Source organism: Columba livia, chromosome 7 (genome assembly GCF_036013475.1).
Source record: "Columba livia isolate bColLiv1 breed racing homer chromosome 7, bColLiv1.pat.W.v2, whole genome shotgun sequence".
NCBI lineage: Eukaryota > Metazoa > Chordata > Aves > Columbiformes > Columbidae > Columba > Columba livia.
The window spans coordinates 19,964,797-19,990,663 of record NC_088608.1 but is presented as its reverse complement, the minus strand read 5'-3'; the positions used below and the strand labels follow the sequence as shown (position 1 = coordinate 19,990,663).

The 25,867-nt window shown below is 37.2% G+C and overlaps 1 long non-coding RNA gene across 5 annotated transcripts in view; it reads right to left on the bottom strand.

Annotated features, from left to right (window-relative positions):
• LOC110360746 (uncharacterized) overlaps positions 1 to 25,867 on the bottom strand; it is a 138,224-nt gene that overhangs the window by 111,542 nt on the left and 815 nt on the right. The window contains exon 2 of one of the 5 annotated variants that reach the window (XR_010473843.1): positions 2,036 to 2,207. The exons of 3 other annotated variants lie outside the window; for them this stretch is intronic. This is a non-coding gene — a long non-coding RNA (uncharacterized LOC110360746). Of the gene's footprint in view, positions 1 to 2,035; positions 4,337 to 25,867 lie in introns of all 5 variants that reach the window. One more of the 5 variants, XR_010473842.1, reaches the window with a different exon arrangement.

Genomic DNA, 25,867 nt, shown 5'->3' with positions numbered 1-25,867 from the left:
GCAGGATATGGGGTAAAGCACAGGCAGGTGGACCTGTGCCTGGAGTGATTAATGCTTGTTTTTCCATTTTCATTTCTGTTGTGCAGAGCAGCTATTGTATACTTGGGTGAATATAGCTAACAGAAAAAAAAAAAACCAAACCTTAAGTATGCTGTACTTTGAAGGACAATGTATATGGTTTTAGTAACTATCTGATTTGAATTAAAACTTTTTTGTTTGTTTTAAATCTTGAACAGTTACTGGTTTAGTATCTTAGTTGCTAACAATAATTACACAAAAACATAATGTAAATGCTTTAAAAAAATCTTGATCATACTCTTGAATTGCTGTTTAAAGGACAAATTTTTAAGTGAAGGATGGATAGGTATGTAGTTAACTTAAAAATTCTAGGTGGAATAAGTAAGAAATTTGTATGGAACAATTTTTCAACTAATTTGGTCATGCACAGAAGTATATGAGGTCACTTATAAAATCATTTTACCCTATAAAATTTGTCATCGTTAAAATTATGTTCATTGAAAACATAATTCTATTGAAGTCACTCTCAATTTTTATTTACTCAAATTCTAAACTTCTTAGTCCTTCACAAAAAGCGTAATATATTTGCAGATTTCAACAGTATATATTTGAATAAAATTGTATCCTTTTATATTTCTTAGAAATTGTTCCACTGACTTTATGGAAGGACTTCATCCTTAACCTCGAGGTATAAAATATATACATGTTTTAATGTTGACAGAAGACAGATGTTTCAGCATAATGGGTCAGTCACATATCATTATGCAAAGCATTAAGCAAAATTCCTAGAACAGGAGGACATGGCACTCTTTTACTGTCCCAGTTCACAGAGAATGGAAAATTAATAAGCAAAGCTCTCTTAAAATTTTCTCGGAATTGAGCCTTTGTTTACTCTCTTTTACCCACCCAAGAATGTAAATATGTTTTGTTTTATGAAGGTGCCATCGATCTTCCCTCCCACCTCCCCCCCGCAAAAAACAAAACACCTAAAACCGAAACTATATTGGGACAGAAAAGGCGAAAAGATCTGGTTATTTAAACTGCTGGCCTTGCTCAACTCCATAACAGAACTCTGTTTCACTTTTAAAGACAAGACTTCTGCATCCAGCACACAAAATTACTTGGATTGAAAAATTATAAAAGGGAAAGTTGACAGAGGGAAAAGATAGAATATTGCTCACTTGGGTTTTTTTGGAAAGAGGTGTGAAATATGTCCTGGAGGTTGTCTGTGTTATATTTAAGCAGGAAGGTATGTTGTTGCGTACCATAAATAAGTCAGATTCAGTAAAAGCATCTCTTCTCTAGCTGTTAGCTGAGGATTTTGAAGAGTAGTGAAGCCTGGCTGCAGCCAGTGGAGGGCACAAGCACCCACCAGATGATCCTGGGACTGTGCCTGGTGTCTTCAGCCACAGATAGAATCCAGAAATAGAAATTGCAGTCACAGATGCAGGGGATAGCTTATAGCTTTCCAGAGAATGTATAGATTTTTTATGTGTTTTGTTCTAGTGAACTAATGAAGCTACAACATGGTAATTTGGCTTGTAGTGTAAAGATAGCTTTGTTGATAATACTTCTGTGACTGGATCAGCAATTTTTTTATTTGGGGTCTGTAGGGCAGGTGGCCCTATATCCAGAGCTGCCACCACATTGGTTAAGAACTGCCACACTTGCCTGAGCTTACTAAAATATAACTGAAGGGTGTTGATGCACTGAGAAATTCCACAGATGGATTTAGCTTTACGTTTTTAAATAGGCATTATTCATTTAATTCCACAGTGCACCTACGAATCAGCCCCAGCCTTGTAAAAGTCGCGTATGAGAGTATATCTCATTTTCATGGCAAACAGTTATAAATAATATGAAGTTTTATTAAAAATGTAATTTTTTTTGCACATAGAAAATTCATAGGATACTCATTCTGTAGAATATACTCAGAAAGGCTTAGCTAGCTTTATAATGCATTAGGAGAAATAATCTGAAATATCTGTAGTGTAGGAATATTTAATGGTTCACAAACCTCTGCATTAGCAACATCATTTTCAGTGGAGGATGGTACACATCTCTCATTCTCTGAGCAGAGCTAGGTTTTGTGGGGCAGCATGCAGTCTGTGCTACTTCGCAGATTTTCTTTTTCCTTCCTGATCAGTGGGAGCTGTTGCCCAGTGGAACAGGCATATTCTGGTGCTTGCCTTTAAAAAAAAAATACTGCAGTGTAACCCAAGCGAAGTAACTGCGGCATATTCTCAGCATTCCAGAGAGGGAAAATTGCATGCTGAAGCACACTTCTCTGCTGCAAGAAAAGCTTTTGATGAAAATAAGGAATGACAATTCATAAACAATTTACAACAATCAAACCCAGCAGTGCCAGACATGCTCTGCACTTGCATTTTCTATTGTCTTAAAAGCATGTTATTTTCTCTTTAACAGCAATCCTGATAATAATCTTTGTAGAATCTGACAGTTGATTAAAAAAAACCCTCACGTTTTTCAGAAAATGTGTATCTGAAACAGAATATAATAAGCTGTTTTCAGTATCTGTAACCTTCATGTTCAAAAATGGTCGGAAAATTACATGCTGTTTGCAGTATTGCTTTATAAATATGTCATGCTTGCAGATACCATACCCCTGTTGTGATACTTTTTGATTACCAAAATATACTGTAGTTTTATGTCCATATTCTGCATCGACACTTGCATGAATGTCTGTACATTATGTTTAGTCAATCCTGCCTCTGCATCCATCACATAAGGCAAACTAGACTATGCCAATGATGATCATGTTCATGGTCTGAGGCAGGCAAAAAGTTAAAATACTCTCTCCAATAATAGGTATTGCGAATCCCTGTAACCTTTCTCTTAACTTCCTGGTAGACTTGATGTCTGTCAAATGTGATGTATAAAGGCTCATGCAGCATTGCTGCAAATACTAGTGTATTTATTTATATAGATGGAAAGCAGCTGCTCATGTTCTATCTGTATAAGATTGGAAATAGGATGTGATTTATGTGGTGATGAATGGGTGGGCAGATAAATGCAGGTCCCTGATAGGCTCTACCTGGAGCTGCATGTAGATCCAAGAAACAAAGCAATTTTGGGAGTGATGCTCAAGAGCACTGTGAACTCAACAGCTTTACTGCTCTTGCTTCCTTTTTTATTTGAAAAGCATTTACTTGAAATTTTATTTGCTGTGTTGCAACAATCTTTTAGAATTTTCTTACTTTTTAGTGAAAATTAAGAGAACAAGGAGTTGAGAATGTTTGTGTTGAAAGGATAGTAATTACTGGCAGATGTGGAGAAAACACAATGAAATATTAACATTACTTTTCTACTTGTATTTTAGGATTAAAGCCTTTATTTCACAATTGAATTCTACCCCTTATAAGGAGAGCTTCAAACGCAGGAAATTTCAAAAGGTACATAGAATAACTGATGACAGGAAAGGAAGTTATGGTGCAGATATTTCTGAAAGGTTATTTTTATATAATCTGTTTCAGTAGTTAATTGGAAGTGGATGCACTCTAAAAGATTGTACCAAAGAACATGGAAGGGAGAAAAAGCTGCAGCAGGGTACAATTAGAAATAGTTGTTTTGGCACAAGTGAATCTGTTTTGCTTTTGTCACTACAAATGCAAATTTCAAATGCATGTTCCTTTGGTTGAACAAGGGATTTGAAAAAGCTGTAGCACTCAATGAGTAGTCTGTTTCTGGAGAAAGTGGGAATTAGTATACTATTGGATGCTGCAGTTCAAATCCTGTTTCAGATACCCAAGTTCCTTCTTAGTCCCCAGGTTTTGGTTTTAGAATATTAAGTCCAGTGAAAAAATGTATTAGAAGGCCAAGTGTAATTGAACATAACAATGGATTAAATTTGATTAAGTTTTCAGTCTTCCTCAATTCTGATACTACTCCTCTCTACAGTTAAAGAATTACTGCATTTTTTTTAAATAAAATTTAAAATTTTTAAATATATGTCTAACAGTTGAAAAAAAATGTTAACAATTTCAAAATTCATGTAGCACCTATTCATGTAGCACCTATTTAATGCTATATCTGAGAGCCTACACTCGTTCCTTTAGCCATAGGTTCTTTTCCCTCCTGACTTTAGGGAACTCTACTAGAGTATAATGCAGTCTCCATCTCTTCTCCTTCCTGTTCTGTTCCCAGTCTGGAAGAGAAAAGAGTTGCCTTTCAAGCAGGAAGGTTGCAGCAGATGGTTCAGACAGTGGAGCTGAAGAGTAATTGGATCAGCTGTAGCAGTTATTTCACATGTGACAGCACCAGCAAATGGTGGTAGGTAACCTCGTTAGCAAACAGACTTCTGCAGCAATTAGAAGAAAAGTTAAAGAATGAAGAAAAAAGACATTTAGAAACATAAATTAGAGACAAGTTGAAGTCTTTTCAGTTTTATAACTTTAAGCCACATAAAACTATAGCTTTGTTTAGGTATTCTTTGAAAAGCAGATTTGCGGTACTCAGCCCTCCCTTATGGGAGTAGAAGACGCTCCAGAAGTGATTTTTTAAAACTTTGAAACATAACAAAAATACTACCTTAAAATGTCTCCTTAAGCTGTAAGCAGAAAATAGTTCATACTTAGAAACTGATAACCAGCTTACTTCCTGCTTGTACTTTATTTTTTCATGTAGATAAGTTGGTTCTATCCTTTTAAAACTTATCCCATCTGATGAAAGTGATAAGGACTTTTGGAAAGGATCTGATTTATTCACGATCTTTTGAGAGTTTCTTTGGGTTTGACTGCATTTTCTTAACAGTTTCAAGAGTATAGTTAAATGTCAAGACAATTTCAGCTACAGCCTTCTCTAACACTTTAGAAGTTTTCTTATACTGCCTAAAGATTTTCTAAAATCTTGCAAATCTATACAGCACCAAGTATATTAAAAAAAAAATCTAGTCCAAATTTCTAGTCTTTCTGAGCACAACTGAGGTACTGGTCTGGAAAGCCTTTCTTGGGGTTCACCAGATGCTAGCCATTTCAGTGGTGAGAAAATTTAGGGTGCCTTTAATGACAACAAGCTACCAAATGTGTTACAAAGGTGAACTAAAGCTTAGCTGACTCCCTGGCTGAGAGACTGACCAATCTACTGCTTACTGACCAATCTACTGCTTTCCGATTCTTCCCAGTCTGGTCACTGAAGATGCACTAGACAAGTTATGGTAGTTACCAAGCAGGTAGAAAATTCTGTCTTTTCAGCACACCGCAAACGAGAGCAGTTGGGTCACCTCATTGGTTTTATCAGCACTGTCCCTTAATACTTTTAGAAACTTGTTCTGGCCTATCAAAGCAGATAAAAATATGGGGACATTTATATTCCGGTATAACTGAAGAATATTATAAGTGGCTTGAGAAATCTGCTAGGATACGCTGTCAATTTGGCAGTTCTTTCACAACGCAGTTGTGAAAGGTATTATGGGAAAGCCTTGTCAAAGTGTTTCAGAAAAGAATTTGTTACAGTGCTGTTAGGTACTTTTAGTGTTCAGGGTTTACATAAGAGACATTTACACAGCTGCTAGACAGTGAATGGAACACAGAGAAGTCAAATCTTACCAAATAAGTGACTTTTCCTGAAGTTGAGTGATTTAGGAAGAAAATGTCATTCCTTGCATATTATTAATGCAAAATTATTCTCTTATTTTATAGACTTACATAAAATTATTTTCCAGTATTCCAGTTTCCTTCCTTGAAATGTAATATATTAATCTTGTATTTCCTCATTCAGTGTGAATATAGTATGACTAATACTGACAGTCATAACTTTTATAAAGCTGGCTATCATACAATCATAATTTCATTTAAGTGGGTATATTTTATGTATCTGTGGCTTTCTCTTTGCCTCCTTAAAATTCTTGAGAACTCTTTGGTGAGTAAGATCTGGTGCTGGTGACTCACTATGATTTTTGTTTCAGTAGCACTTCTGACAGCTGACATCTCTGAAAGTGTCTCATCCTTACTAAGTGTCAAGTAGAAGGTCTAAATTAGGCCATAGTTTCACAAATATATTTGACTGCCATAAGCTGGCAACACAAGTGAAAGAAGCAGCCCTGCCCTTCCTTTTTCCCCAGGTTAGCACAACCATTTGTGTTGTGCTACAACAGACTAGATTGGAGAACTAAAAACTGAGTGAGAATGAAAAATGTTTATCTTTAACCTAGATAGTTTCCCTGTTCAGTTCACAATATGGCCGCACAAATGCTTGTGGTAGACAGAGGGATTTGGACAGCAGCAGCAATGCCTTTTTGTGCTAATTGATATTTGTGAAACTATGGCTTTGGATTTCTCTTGGTGCTCTGTCACACTAGAGCCTTGATGGTTTCCTTCCCTCCTAGAAGAGAAACAAAATTCCAAATTAAACAAGAAACCACCTATATTATGAGAATTAAAAATCAGGATTCAGACACTGTGGTATCCTATGCTTAATGTTGGTCAACCCCAAACCTGTGTGTGTTCAGTGTACAATGCTGTCTACCCTGACATAGTCTGTTCTTAAAACCAAGAAATTTGCTAACTAAAATTGGTAGCTTTTCTCTTTCGTAATATGGATGAAAATTCCATTTTTATCTTAATTGAACTTCACTTTGGGTATTAAATTCATTTTGTGAAAGTAGAAATTTTTCGTATCAACAAAGTGAATATTTATCAAAATTCTATTTGGTTAGAAATTGGTATATGATTAATTTCTTTTGAGCTCTTTTATTTAGAATGGAACCCAGTTACTAGTTAAATCCAGTAGGAGAAACTCAGTGGGCTCCAGAGGGTGCTTCCTCTTAAAGCAGTGAGGATTTTGCCAAGATGTGAAGCTCCCAGGGAGCACAGCTCAGAAGCCAGGAGCTGGGTGTCGTGAGTTAACCTGCCTCACCAGCCTCTGATTCCATGATTCCCAGGAGCATGGCTTGCTGCATGCTATTCAAAATCCAGCGCTATGCTGTCTTTACCTCTGTGCAAATGCTAGCTGACTTGTAGATTAAACATCAATTAATATGGTGTGTTATATTTTTCTGTTTTCCTGAATTATTTATCTCTACTATAATTTCTAAGATATAAACTGATGTCATTGCAAGACAAACAAACAAAAACCTAACTCAAAACCAAACCACAAAAGAACCCAAGAAGATATCTATGGAAACTGTAGCTGCTGATTTTATCAGCTAGTTATTTCTTCTGCCTTTGAGAGAAATAGAAGATGTGTAGCTGATCAACTTCACTTACTCTTCCGACTGATGATTTTTAAAGCTGGATCCTTTATAGCCCTTCTTAGGAGTCACGTCTCCTTACTGAATCTTGCTATAAACAATTAGATGAAACTATGACTACAATGCAGTCCATAAATAATACATAGTGCTACTCCAGTTTCCAGAAACACTGGTTTCTGAGAGTGAATACTTAGAGGGTTATAGAGAAAGCCAACACAGGCTACTTCCATTTTAAAAGAAGAGGGCTTTGCTCCAGTTCCAAGCAGAGGAACTTCATCTGTTACTCAGTTGTAGTACGTACAACTGTATTTTTGTCTGACATGAAAAGGTACCTTGGCAGGGATGGTGAGATGGCAGCAGGGTGGGTGGCTTGAAGCAGAGGCAGTGACCTAGTGAGGTGGGAGCAGAACTCATCATCGTGACTCAGCTACAAAATGTCTGAGAGCAGCTACCACAGATAAGCAATGTGATACCTTTGGCATGTGGCAGTTGTATAAATCCAGGGCCAGGGGTAAGATATCATCCATTCAGTGAATTTACCTTCACTTTCAAGTTGACTTTCATATTTTGTTTGTGTCTTCTTGTATTATTTATTCCATGATGATCTGTGAATATTAGACTTCTTTAAAAAAAAAAAAAGTGTTAGGTTGGGTTTATTTCTGGATTTTGAGCATGCGTAAGAAGTTATTAGTGAAGAATGCATTGAATCTGGGGATTAGTGTGATTTCCTCTTTAGGATTTGCATAACTTGGAAGTGCGTCATGCATAACTCTCTTTGCCATAGCCGTGTTTTCCAGGGATCAGAAGAGATTTTGAGTTTTATTCAATTAAAGAATTCCAGAGATCTTTTTATGAAGCGAACTATTTCCATGACTTTTTTATTAAAAATAGGCTGAGTTGATGTTTTTTTACTATGCAGTTGATTTTCAAAAAAAATTTCTACACTAATTGTTCTTAAGGTATTTAGAGTCAAAATCAGGGATTTTTTCTTTTTTTTAATTCTTTTTTAATGTTTGACAGGACAGATAGTAATATGAAGACATAATGTCCCATGAGATGTTTTTAGCGTATTGCCACCCTACCTCTAATGGCTTTTTGTCACTTTGGCCACCTCCGTTCACCAACCCAAGTCACACCATCAGAAAGCAGATTGTACCTAAGCTGAATGCAAGGATTCCCAGGTGGTGATTTTTTTAAGTCAACCTGATAGAGTTATCTCACAAATTCCTTATCAATCATTAAATTTAAGAAATTCAGCTTTTACCAGCAATAAACCTTTTGAGAAAGAACATGCGTCAATTCACTTCTTTGAATGGATGATGGCAAAGCGGTGGATGTGGTCTACCTTGACTTCAGTAAAGCCTTTGACACAGTCTCCCACAGCACCCTCACAGCTAAGTTGAGGAGGTGTGGTCTAGCCAATAGAGTAGTGAGGTGGGTTGCAAACTGGCTTAAGGAGAGAAGCCAGAGAGTGGTAGTCAATGGTGCGGAGTCTAGTTGGAGGCCAGTATCTAGTGGAGTGCCTCAGGGGTCAGTGCTGGGGCCAGTATTATTCAATATATTCATTAACGATTTAGACGAGGGAATAGAGTGTACTATCAGCAAGTTTGCTGATGACAACTAAGCTGGGAGGGGTGGCTGACACACCAGAAGGCTGTGTGCCATCCAGTGAGAGCTGGACAGGCTGGAGAGTTGGGCGGGGAATAACCTGATGAAATTTAACAAGGGAAAGTGTAGAGTCCTGCATCTGGGCAGGAACAACCCCAGGTTCCAGTATAGGTTGGGAAATTACATATTAGAGAGCAGTGTAGGGGAAAGGGACCTGGGGGTCCTGGTGGACAACAGGATAACCATGAGCCAGCACTGTGCCCTTGTGGCCAGGAAGGCCAATGGCATCCTGGGGTGTATTAGAAGGGTGGTTAGTAGATCGAGAGAGGTTCTCCTGCCCCTCTACTCCGCCCTGGTGAGACCACATCTGGAATATTGTGTCCAGTTCTGGGCCCCTCAGTTCCAGAAGGACAGGGAACTGCTGGAGAGGGTCCAGCGTAGGGCAACAAAGATGATTAAGGGAGTGGAGCATCTCCCTTATGAAGAAAGGCTGAGGGAGCTGGGTCTCTTTAGTTTGGAGAAGAGGAGACTAAGGGGGGACCTCATTAATGTTTATAAATATATAAAGGGTGAGTGCCATGAGGATGGAGCCAGGCTCTTCTCAGTGGCAAACAATGATAGGACAAGGGGTAACGGGATCAAGCTGGAACACAAGAGGTTCCACTTAAATTTGAGAAAAAACTTCTTCTCAGTAAGGGTAACAGAGCACTGGAACAGGCTGCCCAGGGAGGTTGTGGAGTCTCCTTCTCTGGAGACATTCAAAACCCGCCTGGACATGTTCCTGTGCGACCTCACCTAGGTGTTCCTGCTCCAGCAGGGGGATTGGACTAGATGATCTTTTGAGGTCCCTTCCAATCCCAAACATACTGTGATACTGTGAATAACCATTGTTTCTGGTATATCTAAGTCATACCTCTGAAAATAATTGATTAACCAAATTCAAACATTTATCTAGTGATTACATATGCCTCTTAAACTACTAAGAGAATAAAACTATATTTTCCTAGCTTTAAAGGACTTAATCAAAGCAGTACTCCCCTATGAATGGAGTCATCCACTCTCATCTTTTGAGTCTCTGCCAAGATTCCTGGCCATGGCAAAAAAATCAGACTGAAGGCTTTAAAATTAGATCTCACCTGTGTCTCCATGAATGCTCATAAAATGGAAAAAATAAATCACTTGGATGCCAAGCTCTGTACATGTACTGGGATTTTGGGGGCTAAAATGGAGAGAGTCTGGATTAATTCTGCAGCAGCCTTGCTGAGCAGGGGGGAATTTCTGCTGCGCTGCAGCACTTTGCAGGTGAGGTTAGGACAGCAGCCTTTTGCAGTTTGTGCTCTCAGAAATCCGCTGATTTTGATTATGCCTTTAAGAGAATATGGAAATATTCAATAATCTCTTGGTTCCTTAGAGGCGTATGAGCGTAAATTAACACTATGAAGTCCAGAGGTATGAACTGGCTAAGATTATGTCTTCTTCACTCTACAGATTCAGGGAAGAGTCTATGTTACTGTAACAAATAATAAAAAGCCTGCTCGTGCTATTGACTATGTTTGTAGGAACGGATTGGTAGTGACTCTTTGGCTTTTGTGGGTTTTGTTCCAAGTGTGGAATGTAAATTAATCAACTAATGAACTTCAGAATTCAAAGAAAAAAAAAAAGCTTATATTCACTGTCACAGTATTTTGGGGAGTAGAAAGGGAGTAGAGAATAGTGCCTGTGAATTTGTTATTTCAAGGTGAATGGTAGATGTATGCGTATTAGTTGCATTTTGTTGAGTTTTTTTCAGGACAAAATCAGAGGACTGATTATATGTACCATCAAATGAAATGCTAGTGCATGGTAACTTGAGGAATATCCAAAAATGGTAGCAAGAAAACTGCAGGCTGATGGCGGGTGTAGTGGGTGAGCACATTCAGTACTGTGGTTGCTACATGATTATTGAGCCAAATGTGAAGGTATCAGCATGTTAACAGAGCAGACAGATATTACTTTGAACCTTATTTTATTGATAATTAAAAAAACAACATCACAAATCAGCTGTAGGGGCGTTCATTTCTACCTGCCAAATGGGCAGGGAGGCATGCAGGCTTCAGAGGGCCTATGAGCCGAAGATGACTTTGTTACCAAAAAGGGCTTCTTCTCTAGAAGAGCCAGCTATGGAGTGGGGTTGTAGCAATTAGTGCAACATCTTTTCCTAAAAGCCAGAGTGTCTAGGCAAACCATGTGCCTTCAACATTTGGTGACACAGTTAGACTTAAATGCATTTGTACCCTTCTGTGCCCGAACCCATTATGCCTGGAGTGCACAGCCGTGCAAGAATAGGTCTGCAGGAGTTTGTTTCAGTCAGATTGGCGTTATTTACCCTGCCTCAACACCAGCCTTGTCCTGAAATCAATGCGAAAGCACACGGGTACCTTTACAGAGTGCTACCTTGCTACTCCCTTTTTTCCTGTTACTGGATAATGAGAACGACTGTGTTTTGGTAGCTGTAACGGATATAAGCTGATTTGCTGTTGCTTTGCTAATTAACTGATGTGAAGATAAACTACTTGTTCTGTGGAATGATGTAGACAAGGAAACTATTTCAGGTGAAATAGTCGGGTTTTCTTTGTTTTTTAATTCTGCACAGCATAAAGAAGGTCCTCCTGTCTCCTGACTGCCATCCAAAGAATTACTAGTAAGTAGAATGCTGAATTAATTATTTTTCTACTTTGTTCAAGTTTTCTTTGAAAAGCATTTCATACCAGTATTTTAGAGGGAAATTCAAAGAGGTTGATTAGATATCACCTAAGAATTTACCTACCACCAGTTGTACTATGGCTGTGTTCCTCAGCATTTCAGAAAATGACGAGACATGCTAACTAAAATAAAAATTACAGGGCTAAAAAGCAAACAAGTTACTTTTAACTCACTTACTATGGCACATAAACAGACATCTGGCAAATAGCTGTTCCTCTAATCCTACTTGCAATATTTTTTAATGCACCTAACAAAACTCTCAATTACTGCAGTAGTGTTACTCCAGTTAAAAATAAAGGATGCTACTTAATTTCAGTGATTGACAATAAGTTATAACCCATACTTCTAGCTTTAGAATATTAAGCCAGTAGTCTAAATCTCTCTAGGATTTTAGTGGTGGTGAGCAATTACGATTGACAGCAGCCTGTGTGAAATGCACTAGTGAGTTGGGGGGCAGTGTAAACAAGCCTGCATTGCTGCTCTGCCTGTTCTCTGTACAGACAGGAGAATTCTCCAGAGACATCAGGCTGGCACCTCTCACAAGCTTTGCATTTACTTACTATTCATTATTAATTGTTAAGTGCTTACAGCACACTCGATATTGTAAAAAGTACAAAGATACAGTCCCTGCCCGGAGGAGCTTACTTTAGAAGATAAGCAGAACCAACTCTTTTTTTTTTTTTTCTTTTTTTTTCTTTTTTTTTCTCTCCTATACAACAAATACAGTTTTCTTTGTGTTGTGTTCGAATCCTCTCAAACTCAGATAATATGGGCTTCAAGGCAGGTTACATAACATTTCTTTACTGACTTTCACATTACCCGGTTCAGAGTGAAAGAACTGTCAGACCGTACTTGGTTATATGCAGCGTGACAGATTTCACTGTTCTGAACAATTGGTCCCAACTGCTCTTATTTCTTATTTGAGGTTTCAAACCATATTCGAAAGCTATCAAATTTCATGTTAATCTCCTCAGGAGGAGAAAGAACAAATGTCTGGATGGCCAGGCAAGCCAGAGCTGATGCATACTGAATAGCAGGAAAGGCATAATATTACTTGGGAAAGCCTCTGACTAGTCTGTGTTCCCTTCTTCATTAGGCAGAGAGTTTTCTGATTTGGCTGGGCGGGGGAAATGGAATCAATAGGTTAAAAAAGGTAGCATTCTCTTGAAGAAACAAAATACAGACAGTACCCTGCATATTATAAATACAATGCATATTATTTTATTTGTAAGTGTTTTACTCTCACTTAAGAATTAGTACAACACAGATTATTTTTTTATGTTATACTGGTTCTGTCCTATTCATTCCAGAATCCCAAGCATAGTTGCCCGTTTTTGGAAAGCTTCATAACTAGTAACAAAGTGCTAAACATTAACATGTGGGTGGCTGAGGGGGAACTTTGTAACTAAAAAGAAAGTATAAAATGGAAGGGAAAAACAGGTGAGAGGAAGTGGGTGGCCTGAAGCATGTAGAGTAAGAGAGAAATATTATTCTGAAAGGAGATTAAAGAAAAAAAAACGTGATCAAATAATGATAAACACAAAGCATCTCTGCAATAGTTTCTGAATACTGTATGTTTTACTTGTAGTAAGCTGGTCTATGAATCTGTTGTTTTAATTGGGCAGCAGATTATAATGAGAAAAGAAAAATAGGGGAGCATTGGATGTGGTCTGGGGTCTACTAACGGGAGGGCAGTTGACACACCAGGTCAGAGCAAATGAGTCAGAGACCACTGGTTTGGCTGCCTACAGGTCTCACCAACATGAACCTGGTGAGCCAGTGCCTGGAGCTTTTCAGGATTGTGAGAGCGCTGGTTGCAGAAAAGGGGGATTGTCTTCTAAGAGGGATGGTAGGTGTTTGGAGCTGCTCAGCTTCCTCCTGTTCAGTGTATAGGAACTTAGGGCAGCTCAAGATAAGTTTTAGCCAAACAGATACTCCATGAACCCTGTTCTAAATCTTTTTCCTGTTGGTACCTTATTCCTTCTGTTAAGTCAGAGCTGCCTAGTCATCATCCAGTCATAGAATTCCCAAATGGAAGACCTACCGATGCCAGTAGCAGCTGGAATTGGGTAAGCACAATTCAGAAAAATATAAGACACAGCCATTCAGCTCACTATGATTTCACTTTTCAGTTCAGGATACAAGATAATCTTCACTGACATTACAGCCCTTTCTGTAACATTCAGACCCTCTTACAGAGAGGTATTCAAGTCTAAATATCCATAATCTAAATGATCTAAAAGTATTGCAAATGTAATTGTATACTTTGCACTGTGGTCCAAATTAATGTGTTTTAAAGACTAGGCCAGGAGGAATACCCAGCTGATCCAAGTATAGCTCCTTACCAAATGTGGCTAACGGGAGGTGATCAACTGATGAGAGAAAAAAAAATAAATTCAGAAAGTGCATTAGAATAGGCCAGAGAAGCAAATGACAGATCTAGGGTCGATATTTCAGACACTTATCAGCAAATTTAAGCAAAACTAGCTTAGATACTGAATGCTAAAGGCAACTTCAATGTAATGCAGAAACACAGATAATTGAATGTGTTCTCCGTGCTTGAAGCTCATGACTGTGTCATCAGTTTTAAAAGTAACCATTCTGGATACCGTCTGACCACCGTAAATGGAAAGTGAGGGAAATGAGTCTTACTTTAGTTGTAACCATTTAGACAGAGCACTGAAAGCCAATCAACACCTACAGAGTACTGGGAAAAAAAGAATTTTGCATTCTTTAAAATGTGGCAACTTGTAGAATTAGGCTTAGGCTTTATTCCAACACAGGAAAATGTTTTTAAATTCCACTAATACTTATATATCGAAATGGTTGGAGAAAACACATTTGGGCATGATCGTCCATCAACCTAATTACTTTATATTTGCTGACTGAGATTTTGAATACTAATAGCTAAGATCTGAAACTGCTTTGATTCTGAAATTGCTGGAATATGTAATGTTTCAGTCTTCTTTAAAATAGAAATATAGATACCAGGCACATTTGAAAGATGAAGAGGTTATTATGCTAAATAAAACAGCTTGCACATATATGCTCTGCTGTAGACACTCCTATACAGAAGCACATGCATGGGCCTTTATTGCAGCTGCACAAAATTTCTGTGTTTCTGATCAGTTCTTATTTCTCATGATCAAGAGAGTTCCAACTCCCAGTGTATCTCCTATGCTGTGTTATCTGGGTATGGCTTAGACAGGTTGTATCTCCAAATCATTTGGGTACAGGCAAGGAAACACTAAGAAGTAAGGTCGTAGAAATGATTCCTCAGCTCCTGTGTTCCTGTACTACAGCATCTGCAGGGAAATCAGGCTTTATAATCCCAAACGTGTAAGCACAGAGCGACAGAGAAATGCCTATCTAGATGTACCTGTCACATGAGAAAAAAAAAAAAAGGCAAAAAAAAAAAAGAGCAAAAGCTTATTATTTGATAATGCCTTGAAAAAAAGGAATAATTGTTCAATTTGGAATGTCTGCTCCCAAACATAGTAGGTACCCAGCTGTACTGGTTAAAAGAATTGTTAATATAAGCAAGCATATTTCATTCACTTTCATTACTGAAAATCATAGGGTTTTTCTGCCAAATTGTAGAAAATAATAATAATATAAAAGCCGTGCTTGTAATGGCTTCAGACTTCAGCCTGCAAGTGCAGTGCAGAAAGCTGAATACAGCAGTATCACTAGGCAGCTTCATACAGGTGCACAGTGGGAATACCTCAAGAAGCAGTTAGCACTTCAGTAGCAAAACCTTTGGAACACAAATGGAAACTCAGCTATACCCATACAGAAAAAGTCATACATAGTCTTATGTAACTGTCTATTTTAATAACGAACTCAATAATTTTAATTTACCAAAAATAATACAACAACAGTTTAAATGTTAATATTTCCTACCATATTATATATGCTATTTATTCTGGGTGGTTTTTTAACTGATTTATTTGGGGAATATAATTTTTCCCCACTCATGTTCCAATAGGCCAGATAATGTTTTAGACTCAAGGTTTTATTATCTCTTTAAATATTTTTTTTTTCTTTCACAAATTTAATAACTTGTTCTGCACTTTGATTGCAAGATTTTGGTTGAAAATTATCTAAACTGTCTTTGGTAATTATTTTTCTTGTTATTATTACAAGCTTAAGATCCTTTGGGAGATTATCACATTTTATGTCTATAATTATTTGAACTCCCTCCTGGTTCTGTTCAATAAAAAATTAAGATCAATAGCTCCTGGCACACAATAGCTATGCAGAGCTTCTTGTCTCTGCAGGCAAGAAATCCCAATCTGTAGAAACAATGAATTCTTAGTGCCACAAAAACCTGCATCAAGTTGTCTATTATTCACTGTTCATCCAGAGGTTGTGTGAATCCCCTTTCTCTAATAGTTACATATTTCTAGGAGATAGACTGCAAAGATATTTGGGAATAGGAGGAAGATACTTCTGGGAGCATGCTGGGGGAACCTTGAAAATGTTCCTTAATGTATTCTAGTGGCTATTCCTAGCCAAAGAAAATGGTGATTCTAAGACTTCAGGCTCCTGTTGGATATAAAGTATGCAAAGCAAGGCAGATAGGCATTTGAATCAAGGTAAACATTACTGGTGCATCTTAAGTTGTTAGAGGAACTGTGCTCTGTAGTGTGATGCCAAATAAGAAAGACAACCACCTTTTATACTGTTGTGAGTAGTTTTACAACATGGTTTGGGGCATTTTTGTGGCACCCCCTGGCTGTGTGTTAGACTTCGGGAAATTAAAAAAAAAGCAAAACAAAACAGACTTGCTGCTCTTCTGCAGCTACTTGTGTTTACCAAAACCCGCCTCAATTACAATTCAACTGCGTTGACAAACTTCACTGTCTACTGCTATGGTGGCAATGTTCGAAACATTTAGTTTTCAAGCATTTGTAATAGATCCAGAACAATACCTTTGCATATTTGTTCCCAAAGTTAGACAGATCAGAAAAAAAACTCTTCTGTTCAAAAAATTAGTGTAATGAAAATTTTTAAAATTTGAAACATTAACAAAATAGCAACACAAATACAACTTGAAGAGTAGAGAATCATTTAACTCCAAGTTTTCAAAGTCACGTCTTAGCCATGTTATGACTTGTGCAGGCCTGCTGCTGCTTCGTATTTTCCATTTCGAATCTCAGTTAAAAGATTGCTAAAAATACAGAAAATGCTTTCCTACTATTGTCATGTTAAGAAACTGGCATATTTCACTTCAGGCAGTTATAGCATTCTTAATGTGTTGGCATGCAGTGAGCACAGGCAGTGGTATGACCCCCCAAAGTTTGTCTCTATAAAGCTGTATGTTTGAGAGCCTCAGAGTATTTTGTGAGAATTTTCAGTATGGTCCAAAGGTAAACATGTGAATAGACACTCAGTATTCACAGCACTAACAGTAGCCCTTGTGACTGCAGAGGGTAAATTGCATTTTACTGGAACAGCAGAAGAAAGGCATATGAGCATCAGATCTTTAGCATTAATGAGAATAAAAGGAGAGAAACAATACGTAATTTTATCTTTGGTATTTTCAATGCTGTCTCTTGACATATCAGACATAGAATACATTTTATTACTGTGTATTAAAAGTTACAATAAATGAGATTAATCAGTGAAGGCTTGATGAACAGTAATATTCCTTATTGTTAGCACAGCTAACAGCAAGCCTCAGAAAATGTGACATTCAGAACACTGGATGAATGCCAATCTTACTCCAAATTTATAACACTAGAAATGACATTTTGAAGAACTATTGATTAGTTACATGGATGTCAGTTTCAAGTAAAATCGTGAAAATTTTGGACTTGAGCAACAAAGAAATTAGAGGCTAACGTGGTAATTATGGAAATCAGCACAAAGATAAATCTTGTCCAATTATTCCCTTTTTTTTGACAAGATCATAGATATATTTAAAAACGCAAATGCAGAAACATAGTAGGGATTTTTTTTTTTCTAAGGCACTAAATATCATGTATTCATTAAATGCTTACTTGATTTAGAAGTAATAGCGAATACATTAGGTGGGCTACAACCTGTGCTGATAGATTTAAAAAATATTACTAATGGGGAGATGTAACGGAGTGGTATTATTTCTAGGAAGGACCTTCTATGAATAAGTTAGTTATTTGGTGTAATCAGAATTTTTGTCATTTATGCAGACAATACTGAAAGGTTTTTGGTAGTAAAGTTTGCAGATGACGTGAAAAAAGAAGAACGTTAACAAGGTTGCTATTTCAGAGCAGGCTGGGTAGTCTTAAAAAATTGAGTTGAAAACACTATGTTTGAAGATAGTCAAATACAAGGTACAACAATCGGGACATCATACTACAGGATAAGAAAGTTCATTTTCAATTAAAACAAAAGTTAAAAATTTAAAAGCCCAAACAAGCTCAAAGTCAGTGGTATGGGAAATAAGGTCTATGTGATGCTGTGATGACTGGAATGGGGAGCTGTGAGTAGGAGGGACATGAGCGTGCTGTGAGTTGCAATGTGTTGCACTGATCAGGTTTCTTTGGGGTATTCTGCCTTTAGTTCAATAAAGGTTTTGACATTATACTAACAGTTTGTGGGAGAGATTTTAAGGACTGGCAATGAGATTTAAACCAGGCTTGAAGAACTCAGCTTATGAACTTGCTGAAGAGAAAAATAAAGAAGCTCTTTTGACTGTTGGAGAAGATACTACTGGGACTTCCCAGCATGTCTGGCAATGGAATAATATTATCTAACAACTAGCAGTTGATAGTAGAGAAGTTCACCTTGTAAAATACAGTTTATTGGAAATAAGTGTTTGAACAGCTAATACAAAAGGCGGTGGACATAGAACTAGCCTGGGCCTTTAATTCAGATTCAGAAAAAATTGGATTGAAACTGTTTACTTCCATCTTGGAATTTGTTAACTTAGCAATTCCTCTTTTCCCTTCACCTTAAAACAGTATTTTCTTACGAATAGTAAGGACAGTTCTGCTTTAAGATTATTATAATCAAATTATGTCCTTTAGAAGTCATGAAAGAACTTCTCCCTGATGCATAAATTAGTCAACTGTATTCTTTTTATTTTTTTTTTTTTTTCCACTCTGAATTGCTTTGAGACAATATAAATTAGCCACTAGGGAGTAGATAGTTTCTGGAATATACCTGTAGTCTGAAAGACAACTGGGAATGAACCAGCTGTACCTTCCTCATGAACTTGACTTTAAAGTGGTTGTTGGGCTTGGCCTACAGTTCAGATCAGCAGAAAAAGGTTTTAAAAGGCTTTTCCCTTCCTCTCTTCCACACCACAGAGCATCTTGATACATTTCACCGAGCAACAACTTCTCTCTAGTGTCATTTGCAGCATTTCTCTTCATTCTGTGCCCTTTGTCACCCAATTATTTAATCTCTGCCATATTTCAACCAAAATAAATAAATTTTGGTTTCATCAGAGGAGTAACTGGGCTACATCTACTGGAGTGAAGCTCGGACTAAGCATTCTAGCCCATGAGGTCCGAACTATTAATACTATGAAACAATACTGCTTATATTTTTCAGCTTTTTTTGCTTAAAATCACTTCCCTTCCTGAAAGGGGCTGCAACTGAGTAAAGTCATCAGGGATTAGTATTCTTTTCTGTATTGCTATTGAAAATGTTTAAGACTAGCTCTAGACAAAGGCAGGTTGTACCATACTGTTTCAATTCTAGGCTGACATTGCTACTCTAGCAGACTCGGAGTAACAAAAGTTGGGGCAGAGCGTGTAGAAGGAAAATATTGATATAGCCCCACAACCAATATCAGAGGAACCCTGCTTACGCTTAGCATTAGGGGAGCAGCAGTTATATAGTTAGTGTCCTCACAGAAGTCCTATGTTAAAAATGGATGATTGAAAAATTACTTGATCCTGTTCTCTTAGTCGTGCAGGAAGGGGTATGGAAAGTTCTGTGGAAAACCCACTGTTTCCAGGAAGCTGGTGAATCAAAATAGAAATCCCAAAGGAAGGTTTGAGACCACAGAGCTGTGGTTATAGACAGAAAGTCCTATTAATGTTTCTATTTGAGTACCATAGGAATCTTCACATCTCCTGTGAAAGAGAGCTCAGTCTCTTTCCCAGATGACTCTATTTAGACCTGGAGCTGTCAGCTGGCTTCAGCCAGTTGTCCTTAGACAGGAAAATGGATTGATTTGTATTGCTTGACCTTTGCAGGTCCACTGTTGGACACAAGGAGACAGCAACCTGCATTTTGCAAAGCAGTGATTCAAAGTTGACATAAATTGAGATATTGGTTGTGGGAGGAACGTGTTCTCCGACACAACTGTGATAGGCATCCCAATACTGCACTGTACGGGACTGAAAAATGAAGATGGGTCTTTCTCAAGGTCACGTCACAGCTTTCAGTAAAAATGAAAAACTGTTGATGTAAATTTGCTGAAGTAAAGAATTTTGCTTCATTAAAGTGCCATAAAGAATAGAATTTGCTGAATTCATCTGAGGTGACCTGAAAAAATAGGAAAAAGTATTTTCCCTAATTGATCTCTAACAACTTAGTGATTTGAGTATGGCTATAGCTGAATCTTGAAGAATGACTCACTAAGAGTGATTAAGGAAAGGAGAACTTCTGCAACAGATTTTTGTGAGATCTCACTGCTTTGCACGGTGAAATCATAACAAAAGATATCAACATGAAGGGCTAATATCTTTAAAAGATAAGGCATTTTATCACTGCTTTGGTCAGTTTACAGTTACTTTTTTTTTTACTCTGCCTGACAGCAAGCCATGGTGGCTTACAAGGACATTCAGTTTGCTTGCTCACATCTTTTTGCTGCGTCAAAAAGATGAGCATGATAAGCAAAAAAAAAAAAAGTATGTTTTCAAAAATAACACAGTTTTATCTCTCTTTTGTCTTGTTAATTGTTTTTAGTAGAGAGTTTATTTAAAGGAAAGATCAGTTAATAGTGGCCAAATAAAAACTTATTCTGACAGGTAAAAGGAATGTTTGAAGAAGGTGGCATTCTAGGAGTTCCTGAATGTTGTTTAGATGAGATAGTGCTCAAATATTTTTTAAGGCTTATATGTCATGCTTCTACGCTCAACATTAGACATGGGATCACTTAAACTGTAAGTGAAATGTGTATGCAAACCTAAGAATGTGAATAATGTTGGCAAGTATGCATCTTGCTATATAAATAAATAATACACTGCGTATCAGTCAGCCAAGGACTGGACTGGAGAACCTCAGAACCTGGGAGCTGCAGAATATAACTGGCAGCACTCTGAACCCTCCTGCTCTGCAAGGGTCTACCCTCAACTTACAAAGAAAATTTAGAAGATCTGGTGTGCTGGAACACTGTGTCTCTCAGCACTGAATGCAAGTTCCGCATTTAGGTAAAAAGTATTGAACTAAAAGATTTGTCTCGTTCTTACTAGTCTTTATCTTTGGGTTGGTGGAGGAGAACTGAAGACAGAGGCATGCTCTGACCTAGACCTGTGCATCAGCTGCATTTAAATCTCTGGAGATTGTGAAGGCTATGCTGTCTCTTGGTTTTGAGTGCTTGTAGTGTGCAAGTCCAAAGTCTGAATGTGGAATACATAGTCTGAAAAGCTTTGATTACTGCTTAGTAAGTCCTCTATGGAAAAGAGCTGCAGATGCTAGAGACCTGAAAACTTGCCAGAGACACAGGCTTCTTTTTTAGGCAAGTGTGAGCTCTTGTATTTTAAGCTATGCCCAAGTGACTAGGAACCTCTTGGGAAGGAAAGCAAGAGACCAGAGAGAATCTGTGTTATTTCCTGGAAGCATCCAAATGATGGAAACAAGAGGAACAGTTAGCAGGAGCTGGAACATTTTCTTTGATGGGAGTCAAATAGATCTTTTGAAAGCATTTAACAGCTCAGCCACACCTTTGTTACCCTGCAGTTATTAAACCTATTTCTGAAATTTCTGGCAAAACCAAATACAAGCAATATCACTTTTCTATTAAGAACTAAATCTGACTTTTTTTTTTTTTTTTTCAGAAGTATAGACATTTCAAGGAATTGAAAAGAAATTAAAACCTAATGAGGATTAAATGTAATTTGTTTGACAGGTCCAGGTCCCATGTCAACTGAAGGAAGACAAAAACAAGCTACTTGGATTCAGAATGAAATTGAAGTGATGAATGTACACCTTTTAGCTCAAAGTCAGTACTGATTGCATCTTCACATGTTGTTAGAGGGCATGATCAGTCTGTGAATTTGTTCATTGCAGTAGGTCTTTCAGAATGTTGCATTATACAGTTCTCTGTGTGGAATCAATATCACAAATGATGCTTGCCACGCGCTGTTTAGGAGGGTTTGGGGGGGGGGCGGGGAGAGGGGAAAAGAAAGGTGCCTTATGCTCTTATGCTTTTAGTGCTAATGGTACATTTGTTATGCTGAACCATACATCTGCTCTGCCTGACATTGTTTTTAGGCATCAATATCTCATGGCTTGGAGTTCAAGGTACTGCAATTTCTGGAGGAGTTTTCATGGACGACTTACAATTTAAGCAACGTAGTCTCCAGACCTGTGTGTATTGTTCTTTGCTCTTCAGCTTGTAAGAACTAGTTTAGGGAGCTACTAAAAAAATTGATAATCTAATTTCAACATCCTGGAATAATCAACAGAAGAAAATTCAACAAAAAAGCTGGCCAGTACTGATTATTTTCAGTTGATAAAGATCATTCATTACCCAAAATAAATAGGAATATTTATTGAATGCTTAATTAATTGCTTTTCAATTTTCACTTCTTCTTCTCTCCTATTTTTGCTATTCTCTTTTAGCATTAATATGCAAAAAGCAGATGGGCTTTTTTAGGAGATAAGTACAAAAATAGTGGCTTTGGGAAATCAGTTTATAGGCACTCTCAGAGGTATAATAGGCAGACCTATAAATCTTACAAAAAATCTGGGAAAGGAATTAAAAAGGCTACCATAGCTAGTTTTATTGCAGAGGAAAAGATATCAAAGAGAAGTCAAAGAATAGTCCATGAATATTAAGATTGCTGTAACCTTGACCTACTCAGTGTTCATATTTTAATTGTAGAAAGTTTTTACACTTATTTGGGTTATAATTTTTCAGTTATTTTCTAGGATAATGTATAATGTTAAATATTCAGACACTGCATGCGTTCACGAAATTCCAAAATTAGTGATGCCTGTCTAAGGAGACTGCACTGAACTTGGGAATTCAGTGTTCGCTTATCACTGCTGAAATACTTGAGCATTTGGAGGAAAATCAGGGACCTTCTTGTAAATGTGTAGAATACTAAGGAAAGGAAAGTTGAAAACATTGACACATGTTACATATGAAACATAGAATTTAATACATTTGGAAATATCACTACTTTCTAGAGTGCTCTTGAATGCAGTTGCAAGATTGGTAAGGTATTATCTAAGAATAAATGAATATTTAGAGTTGTACTTTAGCCTGTTTGAATATTGGTGTCAGTCAGACACTCCAGGAAGTCTAGTCAACTAAAGGAGAAAAATCTTCCTCTTTCTCTAGCCCTCCAATGTGTGGTGATGTGACTGGGTCAAACAGTAAAAAAATACGTGTAGAGTAAATTCAGGTCTTGAGTTGTCAGATAATACTCAAAATCAAAAGCTGACGCTGCCTTTTTCAAAAAGGAGATATGAGCTATGCTTTTATTGGTTTTGCTAACAGAAGTAGCACATGGCCAAATAGAAATGGCCAAAGTCTTCAGAGAGAGTTGTGTAAAGGACTTGTATGTGGAAACCCCTTGCCCCATGATATCAGGTCTAAATGCGACTTTGAGCCACTGTTTACACATTTCAGCATGAATCGCTTGTGAAAGTTGTTCAGGAACACAAGGGAGAAATTATTTCAAGACCAGAAAGCAAGGTCAGAGAGGATGAAAAAAAACAAAAACCTGCACCTAAAGATGTTGTAGACGTCTCTCTTGTCAGTGATACTGGAGCATTTTAATGTTTCATAAAATCCCAAATGGAGTCTATCTTAGTATGAGCAAACCTCAAGTAATGATTTATTTATGTGCAAGGCACCTTAAGAGCAAGGTGTCTAAAAAAGATCCTCCTCAAGATTCTTGGCAGGAGTAATGTCTATGAGATACTGCAGCCTTCGTTTGAGCATGGAATAGAAAGAACCTTGTGGACGTCAAACTCAGCCAGTAAGGAAAATTTGGTGATAAACATTCTTAATTTCTACCACCAAATTTTTCATAAAAGAAAAAATCCACAACTTGTTTCTTAGACTTACAGTCTTCTGTGAAACGTCACTAGCATTATCTTTATAAGACAAGTACAGCAAGAGTCTAGATTGTTTTGTACTCCTGATATTAAACTCTCAAACATTCATGTTTTCATCTCTGTCCTTACATGAGGGGTATTCTAGCCCATTCTTCTTTTCTAATGAGCAGCTTCATTGTACAGTCATTTGCAAAATAATACATTTATTTAAAAACTGTGTTTATTTAGTTTGACAGAAATATTTTAACTGCTGGGGCATCAGAATAATTAATTTGGTAATGGAGAACCCTAGAAACTTGACTTCTTTTCTTACCACTGTCAAGCATTAGACTCTACTACTCGCATTATCAGTGCAGCTAGCTCAGAAACCGTCTTTCACTAAGCATCCTACATGTTGGCAGTTTCTTTATCAATTTGTGTTAGGATAGCCTTGATTTGCCAGCAGATCAAACTGAGTTCATCTAGAGCAAAAATGGTTATAAGAATTATTGTAAACCAAAAAGTTTTGTGTCTCGATGGAAGAGTATAAGTTGGCTAATTCCCAAGAAAAGTGAACATTTTTTACACCCCAGACAGAAACCGTGGCTTGCAGGCATATTCTGAATGACAATAACTTAATGTTTACAAATGATTGCTTTGTATTTACTTATCCTCGTGACAAAAGAGTATAATGAGGCAGTCATTGTTCTGTGATCGAACATACGATTTATAGGCAATATCATAGAAAAGAAGACTGGAAAAGCTTTGAAGGAATATCTAGTTCATAATTTTGCCCAAAGATGGAATCAGCTGTATCAAATTTAGACAAGTTAGCCTGAACTGTTACATCAAACAGTGTCTTGCCTTTGCAATGCTGACAGTCAAGTTTGCTATTCTATTCATTTAGGCAGCATTTTCTACTCAATTTCTGTGTGTTGGGTTGGTTTACCTATAGCTTACCTACAAACTTCATTTTTCTACCTGATGCAGTCAACATTGGTTATCTGTAGGCAGATTATCCTGGTATTGTATTAACTGTGGCGAGGCTGTGGCTGTGGGGGCATCTGAGCTGGCTTTAGATGAATAGTTTGGCTGCTTTGATGCTTTTGAGTGCTGTGATCAACAGAATCACCAACTTTTAGCACCCTAATTAAACTGTCATTGTTTGCTCTCATAGCCGGTGGTCGTATTTTCAGCTCTTGATTAACCAGGGTCCAGCATGTAAATAGTTTTCATGTAAGAAAATACTCTTATTTAACACTTGAAACACCGAAAGTAGAGGCTGGTACGTATAAATTATATCAAGTTTTATTAGGGACTCCTCATTAACAGTCAACACCAATAAGTGAAAGAATAAATGCAGTTATGTTTAATATTATTTGCTGATGTGGTACAAATAAATTGCACTGATTGAATGTTACTGACTTCAAAACCAGCAATAATTGTTTAAAAATCATTCTCAAATGATATTTCCCTTGCATTATTTTTTGTCTCCACATTATACTTTAGACTCACAGCTAGTATATCCAACTAGGAAAACATTTAAAAAATCTCAAGTATATTTTTTTAACCTGATCAAATTTGTTAGAAAGGTCATTTTACGCTTACTGATAAAAGAGAAATAATAATTTCAGTAGATTTTGTAAATGAAAACTGGATTACGTATGCTCCTTTCACCTTCACCTTGATTTTCCCATTTGAGATCAGAGCTCAAATCAACTTTATTCTGCTAAAGGCGTGACTAAGTGTAATAGTCTCTGTACCTAAGCTGACTTCTATAGAACCCAGCCAATGTCCTACATTGATACTAAAACTTTCAGTGAGTTTAGTGACCTGTCTTTTGGTGTTGCGGCAATCCTATTGCTGAGTTCTTTCCTCTTTAATGCAGCCCAGGATTTTAACTTGGCAAGTTTCAGAGCTGTATGGAAAATTATGTCCATTATTTCACTCACTCACCCAAACCCATGTAATTTAAACAAGAAGGGACATCAAATATAGAAGTACTTTCATAAAATGGAGCATTAAATATGACTAAATTATATTTTCTTTATCTCTCCTTTTCTGTATTCATTATCAAATGAT